Consider the following 18,086-nt stretch of genomic DNA (forward strand, 5'->3'; position numbering starts at 1 on the left):
TTGTTGTGAGAATTCACCCATTACAATTACTGAGTAATAGGATTTGTGACACTTAGAATTTTGGTCACCTGAGAACATATCTAACATATATAGGACTTTTTTTTTTTTTCCACAAGAAAACTGTAAGAAAAAAATACTTCATCTATGAGACCATTCCAGTGAGAATAATCCACTAAGAAACAAAGAAATTCCCAAGTTTTGGAAATGAAGGAAATAGTCAGCTATGGTAACTGTTTCGTGGAGCAGAGAAAGGGCCTAAGTTCAACTTTTATTAAGGGAATTTCTCCACATATTAGGTATCAAGTCATTGTATTTCTTTGTGTTTAACAAATTAGCAACTTCCTCTTTCAGTTAATAACTGGCATTTTTGTTCCCAAGGTTTCTTTTACAAAAAGTAAATTTTGGTGTGTCATACTTAAAATCCTAACCAAAGAATGACCAACTTTCTCCCACCCCTTCTCTCCAGGGCACCCTGATGCCAGCCTCAGGAAGAATGAGGTCATTTGCTTTTAATAAACCTAAATGCCATCAAATATAGGAAATTATTTGGTTATTTCCTTTACTGGATACAAAACCTTATATTTATTAGTCATTTAATTATGGGTTCAGAAATGAATTTGTGATGTGGAAGAACAATATTCATTAATAATTAGGGAAATGAGCAATGCACAAAATTTGCTAATAGGTCCAACCCTTCTTTTTCCTGCATGGTAAACATTTGAGAAGGAAATATGCTTTAATAAGATAAGAGATTTTAGTAGAGGCATATTTGTAACTTCTCCCTGAATAGATTCAACATGAGACTGCCAACTGTTTTAAGAAATATATTTAATCCTAGCTCCTTATTATACTGCTTAGAACATAAAATCTTCCACCTTCTTTTCAAAGCATTACATGATGGGATCCTCTATAACTAAGACTCCCATTTTGCCTTTGAGGGAACTATAAAGCCAGAAAACCCCCAGAGAAACCTAGCTGTTTGCAGATCTGAGCATCAAAAGTAGTTTTCTTTACTTTTGATGCAAGCAGTTTTCCTGGAAATCTTTTAGCATTGGTTTTGTGTCTGAACAACACGTTTGTACAAAGAAACTGGGGATGCTATGAAGAATAAAGGCTTTAAACACATGCGTGCCTTTGGATTCAGTAATTTCATCAAGGCCTTTATCCTAAGGAAATAGTAATGTTTGTATAAGAATACTTATGCTATGAAACATGAAAAAAAATTTGTAATTCTGGCTTCAACATCAAAAAGGTAGATCATGTTAACTGGTGAAAAATTCAGAAGGCAATTGAAACCATTTTTATGTAAGTTTATATACAAAGATAGCAATAATGTTTATATTAGTCATTTATGATTTAGGCTCAGAATACTCATTCTGGAGAAATGGAAAAGGTAAATCTTTTATCTAAGGAAAAGCTACATACCCTAGAGTTAGCATAGGAAAATAAATGCCACCTCAAAACAATAAATCCTTGATTGTTTCGTGAAATTTTGGCTCTTTAAGCTATGAAAATAGTATCTTCAAGAAAATCAGTCTAACTCTCAGAAGGTAAGCTGTCCCATTAATCATTTGGTATATGTGACTATTAGTAAAGATTCAGGGCAACACAATTATTCAAATGTAGGGCATTAAACTGCAGTAGAACTATTCAGTGGAATAGTATTAGCCGTTACAATTCTTTTTTTTCTTTTTTAAAGATTTTATTTATTTATTTGTCAGGGATAGAGGGAGAGAGAGCAAGCGAGCGCAGGCAGACAGAGAGGCAGGCAGAGGCAGAGGGAGAAGCAGGCTCCCTGCCAAGCAAGGAGCCCGATGCGGGACTCCATCCCAGGACGCTGGGATCATGACCTGAGCCAAAGGCAGCCGCTCAACCACCTGAGCCACCCAGGCGTCCCTAGCCGTTACAATTCTTTTAGAAGATTGTTTACAAACATAAGAAGATAGTCAAAATGAGATGTTGGGTTTGAAATACAAGATGTTAAAAATAGAACATTCAGCATAATCTTTTTTTTTTAAGATTTTATTTATTTATTTGACAGACAGAGATCACAAGTAGGCAGAGAGGCAGGCAGAGAGAGAGGGGGAAGCAGGCTCCCCGCCGAGCAGAGAGCCCAACTCGGGGCTCAATCCCAGGACCCTGGGATCATGACCTGAGCCGAAGGCAGAGGCTTAACCTACTGAGCTATCCATGTGCCCCCACTCAGATTTAATAATCTTAAATTCATACCGCTGTATCTACATACATACAAAGAAGGATAAAATGATATCTACTCACACTTTTACACGATTATCCATGGATGGTAAGATTAGAGATGTTTTTATTTTATTGGGAGGTAGAATAGTATATTCATTATCTATTGCTACTATAACAAATTAACCACATATTTAGTAGCTTAAAACAACACAGAATTCCCCCTCTCCAGTTTATTGAGAAATAATTGACATACATTACCGTTTATGCTTAAAGCACATAGCATTGTTACTCTTGACGCATTTCTGCTTTTTTCTACAATGAACATGTATTAGTGATAGTGAGAATGACAATATTTAATTTCAAGTATATATGTTGAAATAAGATGTTTATTTACTGTGTTCTCCAAGTACAGTAGTGCTTCCTAATCTTGTTCCTTGGTGTTTCCTTAGTGTTTTTAAAAAAAATTGCTGACAGTTAGTAGGTACTTTGTGAATATATGTTAAATAAGTGAATTTTTTTTAAAGATTTTATTTATTTGGCAGAGAGATCACAAGTAGGCAGAGAGGCAGGCGAGGGTGGGGGGTGGGGAGTAGGCTCTCTGCCGAGCAGAGAACCCCATGCTGGATCCCATGACCCTGGGATCATGACCTGAGCCAAAGGAAGAGGCTTTAACCCACTGAGCCACCTAAGTGTCCAAATAAGTGAATTTTTAATACCCACATACAAAAGCCTAATTAAAATAAATTTGGATCATCTAGAAATTTTTCTTTTATACAAATTCCCTAGAAGGAACAAGGCAAAACAATGTAAGTCCCCTTATTTTTAAACTGAAATTAATGAAAATTTAAATTTTCACTTGTCTGAACATTCTTCCGTATTAGTATATTTAAAATGCAATTGTTCTTATAAAACTCTCATTTGGAGGCAAGAGAAGTAAATAATAACACAATAATGATGTAATCACATTGCTGTCTCTTAACTTGCAAAGCCTAGCACCGATTTCAATTGTGAAAAACTGTTGTCTATCCAACCCAGTGAGATTTATTTACTTTCATTGATAAATAACTTTAGTTTTTGATATGTATAATGGGATAGAGAGGTTTGTTGTGGTTGTTGTTGTTGTTGTGTTTTAAATATATGATACAAATCTGTCCAAAAACTCATGAGCCTACTTTCTGATTTAAACATCCTTATGTGCTCTCTTATTCCTAAAAATTCACATTTGTATTTCTCATGGAATATTTGCATTTTGATAGTGGGTAATTTAGTTTGAATGAATCTTACAAAGACATGCTAGAGGGAGACAAAGGAGAAATGGTGTAAAAGGGAGTTGTATGTAGGAGGAGAGGGGGCCACCATTAAGCAGAGGAGAAAGAGCTGAGAATAGGATTGAAAGATTTGGGGCACTGAAAGACTCGATTTACCTTCTGCCACTGTAGCAACTCTATTCTTAAAATACCTGTCAGTTAGAACTTGGAAATCTTAGTACATACACAATGCCACTCTGACAAACAAGCCCAGAGCCCAATGAGGGACAGGTAATAAAACTGGTTTTTGTTGGGATTAAGGGGTTGTGTGGGGATGAAAATGCCCTCTGTTAAGATTTAGCTCGTACAGTGGGGAGCACCCCTGGCATATCTGGAGATTGTATTCCATGTGGTAGGTGACTATGGGAAATGTGTGACTAATGCACACCTACTGAGCCAAATCACATTTAGTAGCTAATAACCTGGCTAATGTGTCTACTTTGTCTGATAGCTTGAGGTAAGGATGTTGTATTATAGGATTTGACTCAATCTTTACCAGGTCATTCAGTCAAAAGAATAATGAAAATGAAATAATCAATGAATACATCGTTATGGTTCAGTGCAACAGGAGACGTGAAAATCCACAATTGGGGGAAATTGGAAGGGGAGGTGAACCATGAGAGACTATGGACTCTGAAAAACAATCTGAGGGTTTTGAAGGGACGGGGGGTGGGAGGTTGGGGTACCAGGTGGTGGGTATTATAGAGGGCACGGATTGCATGGAGCACGGGGTGTGGTGCAAAAATAATGAATACTGTTATGCTGGAAATAAAAAAAAATAAAAAAAATTAAAAAAAAAAAAAAAAAGAAAGGGAGATTACCATGAAAAAAAAAAAAATACAAAGAGCAAAATTCTAAAAGACTTTTATTAAAAAGTTTTGATGTATGGAGAAAGAAACTTTCGTTTTTTAATGAATAACATGAAACAGCCCTGTTGTCTACTCCAACAGTGTTTTCCCAAACTTCATATTCCACTGATAATTGTAAAATAAATATATGTGTTCTGTCCAGAATTTTAAAAAAATGAAATGGATTAGAACAACAACAAAAGCCCCCCCAAAACCAGACTGCATTATGTATAAGAAGAATAGCTTTAAACTATGTCTTTTCTTGCCTCTGTGTGTGTGTGTGTGTGTGTGATGCCAAAGGTATATCTCGCTACAGGCCATGATCACAAATATTTCAGACTGCTCCAGAGCACCAGGGGTCTTTAACCCGAAGCTATGGAATATAGGATTACAAACCTTGAAGTGGGCCCAATAAATAAGAAAATAAGACAGTAATAGTCTTAGAGTAGGATTTTCCCCTAGGTGATTAAAAAAATATGCTCATACGGAGAGACTATTGATTATTATAGATCTTGGGGATTGATTATTGGGGACTGTTTCTGCTTTTATACCTTGGTGTTTGGAAATTGAGGTTCTAGAATAGAATTGTTTCATTTTGACTAAAAAAAATTTTCCTTGGAGCTCTGCTTATTCACACCCTTAAACTGTTAGTTGATTAAAAAAGAAAAAAAAAAACGTTCCACCGTCTATGTTACATGGCGAATAAAATTAGTACTTTATGAAACCTGACAAGGTAATGGGAAGAAGAAGAAAAAATTTAACAAATTAGTGCTTTAAAAGTGAAACCAATGTATATTTCATATTCTGAGCTATGAGTGCTTTGGAATCTCTTCTTCCTTCAGTAATTTATGAAACCTAATTGAGTTGTTAGTATGAAGGAAAAGAGATCGAGTCACCTAAAACTAGAAATTATTTGCCTGAAAAAGTTTTTTTATGGTCATGAGGACCAGAAAGAGAAATGGGGCATTTTAAGCCAATTTGTCATCAGAGTACTATTCCTCAAGTGAAACTATGTAACTCAACTTATTTTATGATAGTCATAAAATAGTGGCTCAAAGAGTGGACTTGATCTTAATTTTATATGGGTTAAATAATTCTTTTCTCCAATGTGTGTTTGAGTCACTTATTCACAGGCCATTTCCTTTTTCACATTGTCTGAAAGTTTTATTCTCTCTGACATCCAAGGTTGTACATAACTTTCCATGGATCCTGATATTTTACTTTTTTGCTACAATTTATTTCAATGGAAAAGAATAGCTGATAAATTTGAGTAGTTGCAGTAGCTCAGTTGTTAAGATAACAACAATGAGAGATGTACTCGGCCTTACCTGTGATTAATAAGTTTTGGTCTTAAATAATGTTTGGATAGAATTCAATAGAATTCAACTTTCGTGCACTGAATACTGCATTAACTAAGTACCATGTACCACACATTGTGTTATGTGAACCTACTCTGTTTAAAAAAATTAATCCTTTACAGCTACTTAATATGAAGAGATACCTAGAATTAAGGAACCTGATCTATTTACAGTGATCTTCAGTTCTATCAGATCAGTCAAGTTAGAATTGATGCCCTCTTTGCATTACTTATTTTGATGTTCATGATGACTGAGATGATTAGGTGGATTCTGGTTCATAGGTTCAGGAGAAACCTACAAATTGGATAACTGACATCTGAATAATTAAATCAGGAAATCTAGAGACTTATTACTGAAACCTAGTACTGAAAGAGATCTCAGTGGTAATTTAGGTAAATGTCTTCATTGTGTGGGGAAAGAAATAGAGGTCTAAGGTCATAAACCTATATATTAAGTTCAGGTCAATGATTCCATAACAAAGACAGGACTAGTGTCCTAAATATTCATGGTTTTCTCTAAGTACTTAATTATAACTGACACCAGCTGTTCACAGCTCATTATATTGATGACTATGTTAAATTTTTATTTAGTTTTCCAGCCAAGGCTATGGGTGGCCTAAATCTAAAGCAGGGTTGGAATTCTGGAGTGGGAGAATGAAGTCGGGGCTGAGAACAAGGAATTGGAATATAAAAAGAGAATGATTTGTTCACCCAAGCTTGGTATCAAGGAGGAGAATTTAATCTGAAAATGGGGTAGTAATAAGGGTCTAAACATGCCCAGAATAAAACAGATGAATTTTTAAATTATGAATTTTCACCAAAAGCAAAGGCACTTAGAGGCAGTGCACCCAGTGGTTAGGAGTTTGGTTTGAGTGCCAGAAAGCCCAGTTAGAATTCTGGCTCTGTTACTTAGTATCTATGTGAGATAATTGCTTTTTCTGTGACTCCTTTCCCCCCCTCCCCTTCTAATTCTAAACAAACTAATAGTAATACTGAATTCAAACAGTTGTTATGATTGAATAAATGAAGTACTTATAACAGCGCCAGGAAGATAGTAAACACTGTATAAATGACCACCAATACTGTGCTGACATATATGAACAAAGATCTTTATTGCAGCATTGGTATAGAATTAAAGAATTGGAAACAATAAAAATATTCTTTATGAGGGGTTGGTTAAATAGATAGCATTATAGTCAAACAAAGGAATATTATATTGCTGCTCAAGAAAATGAGGTGGCTCCAGAGGTACTACCTGTGACATATGGTTAAGTAAATATTTAAGAAGTACAACAGGATGATATAATTTTTATTGAAATATTTAAAACTACATGTTATGTGTGTGTAGGTTCCAAAATTTGTGGTGTTTTTATAACAATCTGTTGAGCAGGCTTCCCTCCTCCCCTGAGGATGGGCATTGTGACAAAGGTGGGTGGTGGTGGCAGGAGCCATGGGAAGAACTAATAATTTCCTTTATTCACTTCTGTAATGTTTGAATTATTTTTTCAACCAGCAAAAATATTTAAAATAAAAGTAGTATGCATCTAGTAAAATGCAGGTAAAAAGTAGGCTTAGTATATGAGGTGAGGTGACGAGGAGTGAGAGGCAAGCCTCTGATGAAAGCAGGGGCTCTAAGATAATGTGGAGGGTGCTTTAAAATTCACTGTTACCCACAGTATCTCCAGAATGATCTTGGGAGCCCGTACTCTCTAGACCTTACAGAACAAATGAACTTGTCTTTCTTTCAGGTCATGAGAGTATTTAAGTGACATTAAATAACCAACAAGACTAATGCTTCTCTTTATATACTAGGAAATGCATTATGTAAATGTGCATATGTAAAATGGCTTCCTCCACGCGCTCTGAGGTACTGGCACAGCTAGACCATTTACCAAGTCCTGGATATATTGCTCCAGGGCACTACCACACAATTGGATCTGACATTAAGGTGATTTATTGATGAGTTCGTTCCTGCTGTGCTCTCTTTCAAATTAGCGACGCATAACATATGAGGAGCGGAAAAGCGTTAGCTGTGGGACAGGAGTGTGATGCAGTAAGAACCTGCGATTTGCGATTTGCGTAAGGAGAGGAATCTGGTGGCAGACCGGTTGGGTCACTGCAGGGCTTTGAAAATTGGAGCATAACTGACTCCCCAAACATTACAGGCTAAGTAAACAATTCATTTGTTTATAATTATTTATGACCCATCTAACCTCAGCTGTCCTCTTTGGTAATGCTTTCTGGGTCAGTTTGCAGCACATCTTGTGATGAATTAAAGAAGTATGTCTGATAGAATAAACCAGAAGCATGGTGTGACTGGCTCATCTGTGCCCTGAATTCACCTTTTCTCCTAAATATCAGTGATATAAATAAAAGAGTAAGGAGAAAATGAGAAGACGTAGAGAAGGAAAGTAGAGCTTCAGTCCTCCTCTTTCGTATTGGTTTGTGTTATTGATTATACTTAGTGAATTTTTTAATAAGCAAATAGAATGCTTACTTATCTTTGTGTTTGTCATCATCGGGAAGTTACGGTTTTCAAAATGTCGACACTCACACAAATTATGAAAAGATGACACACCCATTCTCAAGGTTAAGTTAATTGCCCTGCTCATTATAAATAATTCCATAATCTTAACTCTAAGGATGTGGATGACAGTTTAACATCCTGCACATGTTGCCTGATCAGTAACCTTGATCCTTGCTTTCCTGTCCAGCCTCTGTATGCCTACGTGAGTCCCCTCCTTGCCTTTATCACATATTACTCTCTGGTTATTAATATCATGAAAAAAATTATATATAAGGTTATAGGAAGTTATAAAGCCAAGGATCCTCATCAAAATCTGAATGTGAGAGAGGCACATATATAATAATTTGTTTAAACATGGTGTAGTAGGATATATTTTTTATCTTATAAAATGATTTTCATCAGCCTATAGGTACTTAACAGAGTTAGAAAGTCTCAATAATAGGTAATTTATCCAAATATGGAAGATTCAGACTCTATATTTATTACTTTAGTTCATGTAAAAAGTAAACATAACGTCATATATTTTACTGGGGCGCCTAGGTGGCTCAATCTTTAAGGGTCTGCCTTTGGCTCAGGTCATGATCAGCAGGAAGCCTGCTTCTCCCTCTCCCATGTACGCAGCTTGTATTTTCTCTCTAGCTGTCTCTCTGTCAAATAAATAAAACCTTTAAAAAACATCTTATTACTAATAACATAGTATAAATCTTGGTGTGCATCCCATCATTGTATTTTATTTTTGACATTCCTGATTTTATTCTGTAGAACTGAAAAAAAAGTATAATTTGGGATAAACTGGGGTCCTGAGTGACCTCTCCAGTCTTCCCCTACCCCTATACTAATCCACATATTTAGGTTTTTAATATTGTCATTGATAAATATTTTGAGGAAGGATTATGTAGGACCTCTTCCTTTTCTTCCTCTTTAAATGTGTTTTTATCAAATCACATTGTCACAAAAATATGAGGGAGATTTGTAGAAGAGTTTACAAACTATGAATGTGCTATATCAACTTACTCTTCATAACAATAAAGCAAGAGAATACTTTGTAGAACATGTGAAATTTGAATGCTTGCATGTGTAGACATGGCATCTTTATATTATACTCAATATTGGTTATGCTATTTCATATTCTCTGAATGTGCCATGAATTTTATTTTACTTATTTATTTTTAAGGATTTTTTTGGTACTTTTTAAGTTATTTCTGCCCCTTAAGTGGGCAGAACCGACAACCCCAAGACTGAGAGTCATATCCTCTACCGACTGAGCCAGCCAGGTGCCCCTACACAGAATCAATATTTTGCTTTGTAATTAAAGTTTCAAGATTTTTATTTATTTGAGAGGAGAGAGAGAGAGCAAGCATGAGTGGAGCAAGGTGCCGAGGGAGAGGAAGAGGGAAACGCAGGGTCCTGGGAGCTCAGGACCCGGAGGTCATGACCTGAGCCAAAGTCAGAGGTTTAACTGACTGAGCCACTTAGGTACCCCAAACTTTTTAAAATAAAGGGCGAGATAGTACATATTTAAGGCTTTGCAGACCATAAGATGGTCTCTTGCCACTACTGAACTCTGCAACTGTAGCAGGAAAATAGCCATGGACACTGTATAAGTGAGTGAGCGTGGTGTGTTCCAATTCAACTTTATTTACAAACATAGGCAGCAGGCCCAATTTGCCAGTGGGCTGCAGATTGTCCAATTGAAATACATAACTATATGAAAAATCTCAGTATACATTGGTATGTGCAATATAATTTTATTACATAAAAACTACATGACTATGGAGATACATGCAGAAATGTTAAAATGTGAACTCTGGTTATTTTTGGTGAAATTATCTTTTGTGATATTGTGCGTATATGTACATCAAGTTACAAAAGCACGATTTAAAAATAAAAATATTTAAAATTAGCAACATTTTAAAAACTAAACATTGTATTAAGTACAATTAGATGAATGAAACAATATTGAAATAATGTTTTCTATGTAATAGTTATATAAGATGTATATATTTTATGTAGTTTTTATCAGTCATCATGTCAGTTTTGTAGTTTTTATTTTTGTTTTTTTGTGTGTGTTTTTAATAATGGCTTTGCCCATGTTGCCATTCATATGGGAATCTGTTCTTCTCCAGTTTTCTTAACTATTTGGGCTCATTTCTGACTGCTTTAGAATATAGGCTGTATGATTATTTCAGTATGGCAATGTTAGCAGGTCATGAGAGGATAACCACAGGATCACAGGTCCAGAGAAGGGGGCATGCCATGCCAAAGGGGTTACAGAGGGAAGCAAACAGGGTGGGTTGAGAGGTGGGGGTGGGGGGAGGAGCAGGGAGCAGTGACAAGAGCTTCTATTGTGTTTTCCAAAGGAAGGAAGAAGTGAGACAAGGTAAACCAGTTGGCTTCCGAGGCTTAAAGGCTGTCCCTAGTTGTCCAGTGTTTGGCCCTGAGGTGATTGGGAAGGTGGATAGTGGCTCAGAGTGTGCTTGCCTGATTGAGAAAGGGGTTGAGTCTGTGGGCTCAGGATTTTTTTTTCCCCCCTCATATTTGCATATGAAAGGCATGCTCCAGGCAAGTGGTTTGCTATCTCTGGGAAATTGCTAGCCCTGGGAAGGCCAGTTTCTCAGGAGTCAACAAGGCTTCAAGATGTCAGTGTCAGAAAATAAAAGGCCTGGTTAATACAGTAGTGTACCAGGGATTTAGATAAATATATTGATTACAATGTGTTAATAAAGGTTGGACCATTTGAAGGGAAAATGGTCAACATTTTACCTTTCAGTTAAATAACCTATCTGAAATATGCTGAGAACCAAGTTACTGGTTTTTTCTTTAGAGTGGTCTAGACCCTTTGCATTTTACCTCAGTAATATCTCAACTGATAAACATATTCAGGCTTTGTGATATGGTAGCTCCTGACAGAAATGTACTAAATGTACCAGGAATCTTCAGGTTGCCAGTTCTGCCATGCACATTGTAAAATTTCTCATCACAATGTCTCTATTTGGAAATGTGTGAACTTAGAGTAAGTATAGTTTTCCTGGCTGCCTAATGGGGTCATTGTGAGAATCAGATTAAGTAAGCACTTGGAAAAATATAATGCCCTACAAAAAACTGAGCATCACTGTTATTGGCTTTAATCATTTCATGTATTTTATCTGGATGCCTACTGGATATCCCCATAAACATCTATGACCTGTGACTGAAGTTAACAAGTGTGACGCTTTTATTCCCTTCAAAGAAAAGGGGAGTAGATTTCCCTGCTTCCCTTAGGCCTCTTCAATTCTTCTACCTACTTAGGCCAGACACTTAGGCAGAATCTTTATATTTTCTCTCTCAGCCTCTGTAGCCAATCGGTTGTTTAGTCATTTGTGTATTACCAGTCTATTTGGATCTTATATTTCTCTTTGTCTCTACCACCTCTATCTGAGGCCACATCATCACATCTCCCTAGCTGGGAGGAGCTGGTGGGAACCATCCTGTAGCCTGCCTAGGTCCTTACCTCCAATTTCTCACCCTCTCTTCCTAACCTAAATACTTCTCAACCTAGGAGAATTTTCTGATTTACAATCAAGATGTCCTATTTCCTTGCTTCTGGACTTTTTAATGCTTAGCTTTCCTTATCCCAGTTTTCCCCCCATACAGTTCGATATTATAGGAAGTGCTTAGGAAAACTCAGGAAAAACCCTGGATAAAGGCAAACTGTAGTCATTGTTCTATGTCAAGTAAGTAAGGCAACCACAGAGAGGGATGCTGTGAATAATGTTTGCAAATATTTTCCTTGAATTCATGCTTCTTTAATTTATTTAGAGAGAAGTTGTTCCCTTTGTTTAAAGTCTGATGGGATTTCCTTGGGCAAGTACTGGGAATTTCCCTGGGCAGTTTCTTCTGAGATGAGCCTCGGGGGTGATTGTACTCAGATTTCATCTGTAGACACTTGTGGCAAAGGGAAGCTTCTGTAAGTAGGTCAGAACTCTCTTCTTCCTTTCTGGGATAAGAGATGGGTTAAGTCTTTCATGTTTTCTGTAGGTGCCCAGGTACCATCTTTACCCCGTCTCCACTCTTCATCATCTTTGAGCCATAGTCTCGAAAGTGAGAATGCCACATGGTGGGGTGGGGGTGGGGGGCTGGATCCTTCTAAAAAGTGACATCACCTTGAGACTGAGGGCTGAAAGGAATGTGAATAATAGAATAGTTTTAAGGAGTAAATGGGATGTGAAGTCCTTTGACTAGTTTCTGTCTCTTGGTGTCTGGTAATTTCTGTCTTACTATTTTTATTATACAGTGAGGTTACCAAAGGCACATTAATAAATCTGGAAGGCCCTTAATTTTAGATAGATAGAAATGAATATGAATATCTATCTGTATCTAGATATGTGTGTGTGTGTGTGTGTGTGTGTATTTCATATAGTATATACATATATAATAAGAAGCTCAAGCTCTGAAGATCTATTTCTTGGGTTTAAAGACTGTACTACTGGACTGTTCATTTTTGTCAGGTCCTTCAATCTCTGTGTGATTTAGTTTTCCCATCTATAAAATGGGGGATAGTGAAGAATACATGAGTTTGTTGGGGAGGAAAAATGTTCTTATACCCTTTAAGGGTCTTCTAGGTGTTTACGAATCAAATTCACATGAGACAGATTAACAGGAGAAAAATCAAACAAAAGCTTAATACGTATATATTATGTATACATGGAATAGACTCAAGAAAACCAAACAACTCACCAAAATGGCCAAAGCCATCACCTTAAATCCATCTTCAACTAAAGACAAAAAAAAGATGTTGGGTGTGGTGAGTCAGTTATGGGAGGTTACCTGGCAAAGCACAGTAAACAAGGGTAAGATTATTATGCACATTTAAGTCCATGCCTTCTCCATTGAAACAGTTTCTAGAGACTTAGGGTCATCCTCCTCTCTCCGGTATCAAGAAGGAGACACCCTTAGAAATGGAGATTTCCATTATAAATGTAAATATTTCTTACAGAATGATAACTTGAACCAAGTTTTTGGAGCTTTTCCTGTCTTTGCTGTTTCTTAAAAATAACTAGCTTAAAATAAACAATATACCCACGAGGCATATTTTGAGGTGACAGTTGCTCCTCTACAAGTTCGTGCACATAAAATGTTCAAACAGTAAAATTGAATCATGGGAAGTCAATAAATTCTCAATACCAAGTAAAAAAAGAAGAAGGAGGGAAGAGGAGAAAAGAGGGAAGAGAAGAAATGATCTTCTTTATGGAAGGACCATGGAGATACTGAAAAGCAGAGATCACTTCTTGTACTCGTTCAGATTCTCTGTAGGATTTAGCTAATAATGGGAACTCAGTTAATTGTTGAAGCATATGGGTGGATAAGTAAGTGAATATAGGGAACTACCAAATTATAATTAGCCGGAGCTGACTGATGCTTTGCTTTCATTGGATGAGCACTGCAGTGGATTCATCAGTTAGTTTTGGTGTTGTGAAAACTTAACCACTGATGAAAAACGTCCCCTCCCAGACTTTGGAGCACAGGAAACATTTGGCAGTCATGATGGAAGAGGAATGAGAGTGAGAAGACCATTCCTATTGTAGTAGTAGATTTCCTCTAGTTTCCTGCACACTGCACATATTTCTAACTGAAATAAAATCATTATCAAATCCCATAGTCTTATAGACCCAGCCCTCCCTCCTGCTCCCTAAGTGTAGAAGCCCTATCCTTTTGGGGGCTTTCTGAGGAATATTTGCTGAGATTCTGGAGTAGATACCAGGTTTGAGTCTGGAATGATCATAGTGGACATTTTCATGGTTTCTCACTGAAGAAGATGTTAATTTTTATTCTCAGGTATTAGGGAATAATGCATTATTTCTTGGAAAAGCATTTGTTGTTTAGGGAATCAATGAATAATCCATTTATTCATCAAAATATATGCCAGTGTTGAGAATTTAGAGGTTAATAAAAATGGTCCTTGACTTGGAGGAACCTACAGAACAAATGATCAATTACTACATTTTAGACATGAATAGAGGGTAAATATTTTGTTCAGTTATTTCTTGCCAACTTTTAAATCACACCTTTTGAATAACTACTCACCAACATACAGCCATCCTCGAATGCTATTCTAGGACCAAAGATAGCTCTGGAAGATGAAGGATAAGGAAGTGATTATCTGCCTAGAGATTCATCCCATAGGACCACAAACAAGGTTTTCTAAATCTTTTATTTTTATGCTCTTAGATAGAGCTATTCATTCTGATTTTTCTCAGCTGTTATCTAAATCTACAAGGTACTGACTTTATATCCTTATGGTTACTTAAAGTTAGAAAGAAGTAGATTAGCTCCTTTGTCCTCTAAAGATATATCTGAAAACTTTGTTTTTCAGATGAAGTATTGATCACAAAAAACACAGCTATTTTGCACATTGCAAAATTAATATTCCCATTATAGGAAATGTAGATAACCCAGGGAAAGATAAAGAAAATAATAACATATCATTGTTCATAAAAACAAATTGCTAATATTTTGACCCATTTCCATCTGGTATTTTATATAATTATAAGAATGAATTCATGTGTGAATATTAGTACATGAATATATACATTACTATTTTTATTATATATGCTGCTTTTGGCTTAATATTTACGGTATTATAAAGAATCAGTGGTTTCTCTATGAGACTTATTAATAGTTGTCTAATATTCCAGCAAAACCTTACTATTATTTATTTCATTATACTCTAATATATAGTACATTTCAGTTTACTCCATTTCTTTTGCATATATAATACTGTGAAGAACAATCTGGAAGTGAAATTACTGGGTTATGATTTTTGCATTTTAACATATCTTTACTGACTCAAGGCTTATGAAAGTGTTACTGTCTTTTCTCTACAAAGTGTTTGGTTTTTGTATTCACATTTAAACCTGCAATTTACATGGAACTGTATGGCATGAGTTAGTGGAAACAGTTTATTTTTTGCTATGTGCCTATCCAGCTGATAACAGCAACATTTATTTATAACACTATTATAAATGGTCTCACTTCAATACACTGTACATTTTTTCACAAATTTTTATTAATTTTTCATAAATATATGTTTACATTTGTTTTTAGTGTAGAATTGTTTTAGAATTCTTCTTTTCCACTGGTCACTTTGTTCCTACATGGACCTGAACAGTAGTGTCATATTTACTATATTACTTATTATTTATTCATTCTAGCTTATAACAGGTCTTGGTATCTGCTCAGTAGGACTTTTAGCTTTGGGGCACCTGGGTGACTCAGTTGGTTAAGTCTCTGCCTTTGGCTCAGGCCATGATCTCAGGGTCCTGGGATCCAGCCCTGCATCAGGATCTCTGCTCAGCAGGGAGTCTGCTTCCACCTCTCTCTCTGCCTGCCTCTCTGCCTACTGGTGATTTCTCTCTCTGTCAAATAAATAAATAAAATCTTAAAAAAAAAAATAAGACTTTTAGCTTTGTTCTTCCAAAATGTCATGGCTATTGTTGGCCTTTGATTCTATATGAATTGTTGAATCAGCTCATAGATTTAAAAAAACATGGGTCGCTTGGGTGGCTCAGTGGGTTAAACCTCTGCTTTCAGCTCAGGTCATGATCTCAGGGTCCTGGGATCGAGCCCCGCATTGGGCTGTCTTCTCAACGGGAGCCTACCTCCCCCCGTCTCTCTCTGCCTGCCTCTCTGCCTACTTGTGATCTCTCTCTGTCAAATAAATAAATAAAATCTTTTAAAAAAGATAAAAATAAGAAAACAACCCCCTCCCAACCAAATAAACAACTGATATTTATTAGGATTACATTGAAAGTATTGATTAATTTAGGAAGAATTGTTATTTTTTCCCAGAATTGGAGTCTCCTAATCCATGAAATTATATATCCCTTATTTATTTTAGTTTTCTTTCATTTTTCTCTTTAGTATTACATAGTTTCATAATTTTCCATGTAGAGATTTTATACATTTTTATTTAAATACATTCCCATGTATTTGACATTTTAATGGTATTGCTAATGGCATCATATCTTAAACTTAATATTATGCATAGTTGTTTCTAATATGTAGAATTTAATGAATTTGGGGTATCTTGACTGATCATGTAGCTAGTAACCTTACTAAATTTCTATTTTAAAATTTTTATTTGGAAGAAACTTAAGAGGAAATTTTTAAGAATAGTATGAAGTAAGACACCAAGGTGGCTCAGTTGATTAAGGGTCTGATTCTTGATTTTGATTCAGGTCATGATCTCAGGTTCATGGGATTGAGCCCCACATTGGACTCTGTGCTCATCCTGGAATCTGCTGGTTTCTCTCCCTCTGCTCCTCCCCTCCACCCCATTCTCTCTCTCTCTCTAAGAGATTTTATTAATTTAGTTGAAAAAGAGAAAGTACAAGTACGGTGAAGGGCAAAGGGACAAGCAGACTCCCCGCTGAGTGAGAAACCTGATATGAGGTTCCATCCCAGGACCCTGAGATCACCACCTGAGCCCAACAAAGGCTATAACACTCTTTTTTTTTTTTTTTAAAGAATAGTATGGGGGCGCCTGGGTGGCTCAGTGGGTTAAAGCCTCTGCCTTTGGCTCAGGTCATGATCCCAGGGTCCTGGGATCGAGCTCCACATCAGGCTCTGTGCTCTGCAGGGAGCCTGCTTCCTCCTCTCTCTCTCTCTCTGCCTGCCTCTCTGCTTACTTGTGATCTCTGTCTGTCAAATAAATAAATAAAATCTTTAAAAAAAAAAAAAAGAATAGTATGAAGTACCCTTAAATATCCATCATTTGTTAATATTGTTATTTTGCCACATTTGGTTTTTTTCAGAGTTTAAAAATTTTTTTAAAATTTAAATTCAATTAATTGACATATAATGTATTACCAGTTCCAGAGGTAGAGGTCAGTGGCCATATTTGTTTTGTCCTTTTTTTTTCTGTGTATAAAATAATACCTCTTACTTTTTAACATTAATTATTATCGCTATTCCTGAATTACTTAAGAATAAACTATAGACATTAGGAACATCTACCAAATAGTCCTATATTTATCTCTTAAAAATGAACACATTTTCTTACATAAAAAGAATGAAATAGTAAAGTTCACTAAATTTAATTTTCATACAGTACTATTATTTAATCTTAAGTGTATTATCAAATTACACCAGTTATCCCTATAATGTTCTTTTTATTTTATTTTTCCTGATCAATTTTATTTTTCCTAATCACAGATCCAAAGGATCACACTTTGTGCCTAAATGAAATGTCTCCTTAAGTCTTTTCTGACCTGGATCAGTCCTTTACACTTTCTTTGTCTTTCATGGCAATGGAATTTTTGAGGAGTACAGACCTGTTGTTTTGTGGAATAGCCCATAATTTTTTTTTAAATATTTCCTATGATTACATTCAAGTTATTCATTTTTGGTATAAAATTACATGAATGATGTAATCTTTTTTATGCATGACAAAAGGAAAAATAATATGCTATTTTGTCTCATTATTGATTATATGAATTACATGTTGATACATAATATTTTGGATGTATCAAATTAAAAATATATTGTTAATGTTAACTTACCTGTCTCTTTTTAAATTTTATATGGTTTCTGGATAATTTAAATTATACACATGACTTGCATTATATGTCTTTGGACAGGAACACCCTACAACATCCACTAGAAGTATAAAACAAAGAGTTATACATAATAAACAGCTGAAAAAAAACAAAACAAAACAAAAACTAAATCAACAAGAAGGCAGGAAAAGAGGAAAGAGAAATGACAAAAGCATGGGAAAATAGAAAACAAATAGTAAGATGATAGATTCAAACTCAAATGTACTGATAACAAATTACATCAAATGTTAAGTGTTCCAGATAATCCAATGAAAA

At 35.7% G+C, this 18,086-nt stretch overlaps 1 pseudogene; it reads left to right on the forward strand.

Annotated features, from left to right (window-relative positions):
• LOC116586948 overlaps positions 1 to 18,086 on the forward strand; it is a 250,271-nt pseudogene that overhangs the window by 163,902 nt on the left and 68,283 nt on the right.

Source organism: Mustela erminea, chromosome 3 (genome assembly GCF_009829155.1).
Source record: "Mustela erminea isolate mMusErm1 chromosome 3, mMusErm1.Pri, whole genome shotgun sequence".
Taxonomy (NCBI): Eukaryota; Metazoa; Chordata; class Mammalia; order Carnivora; family Mustelidae; genus Mustela; species Mustela erminea.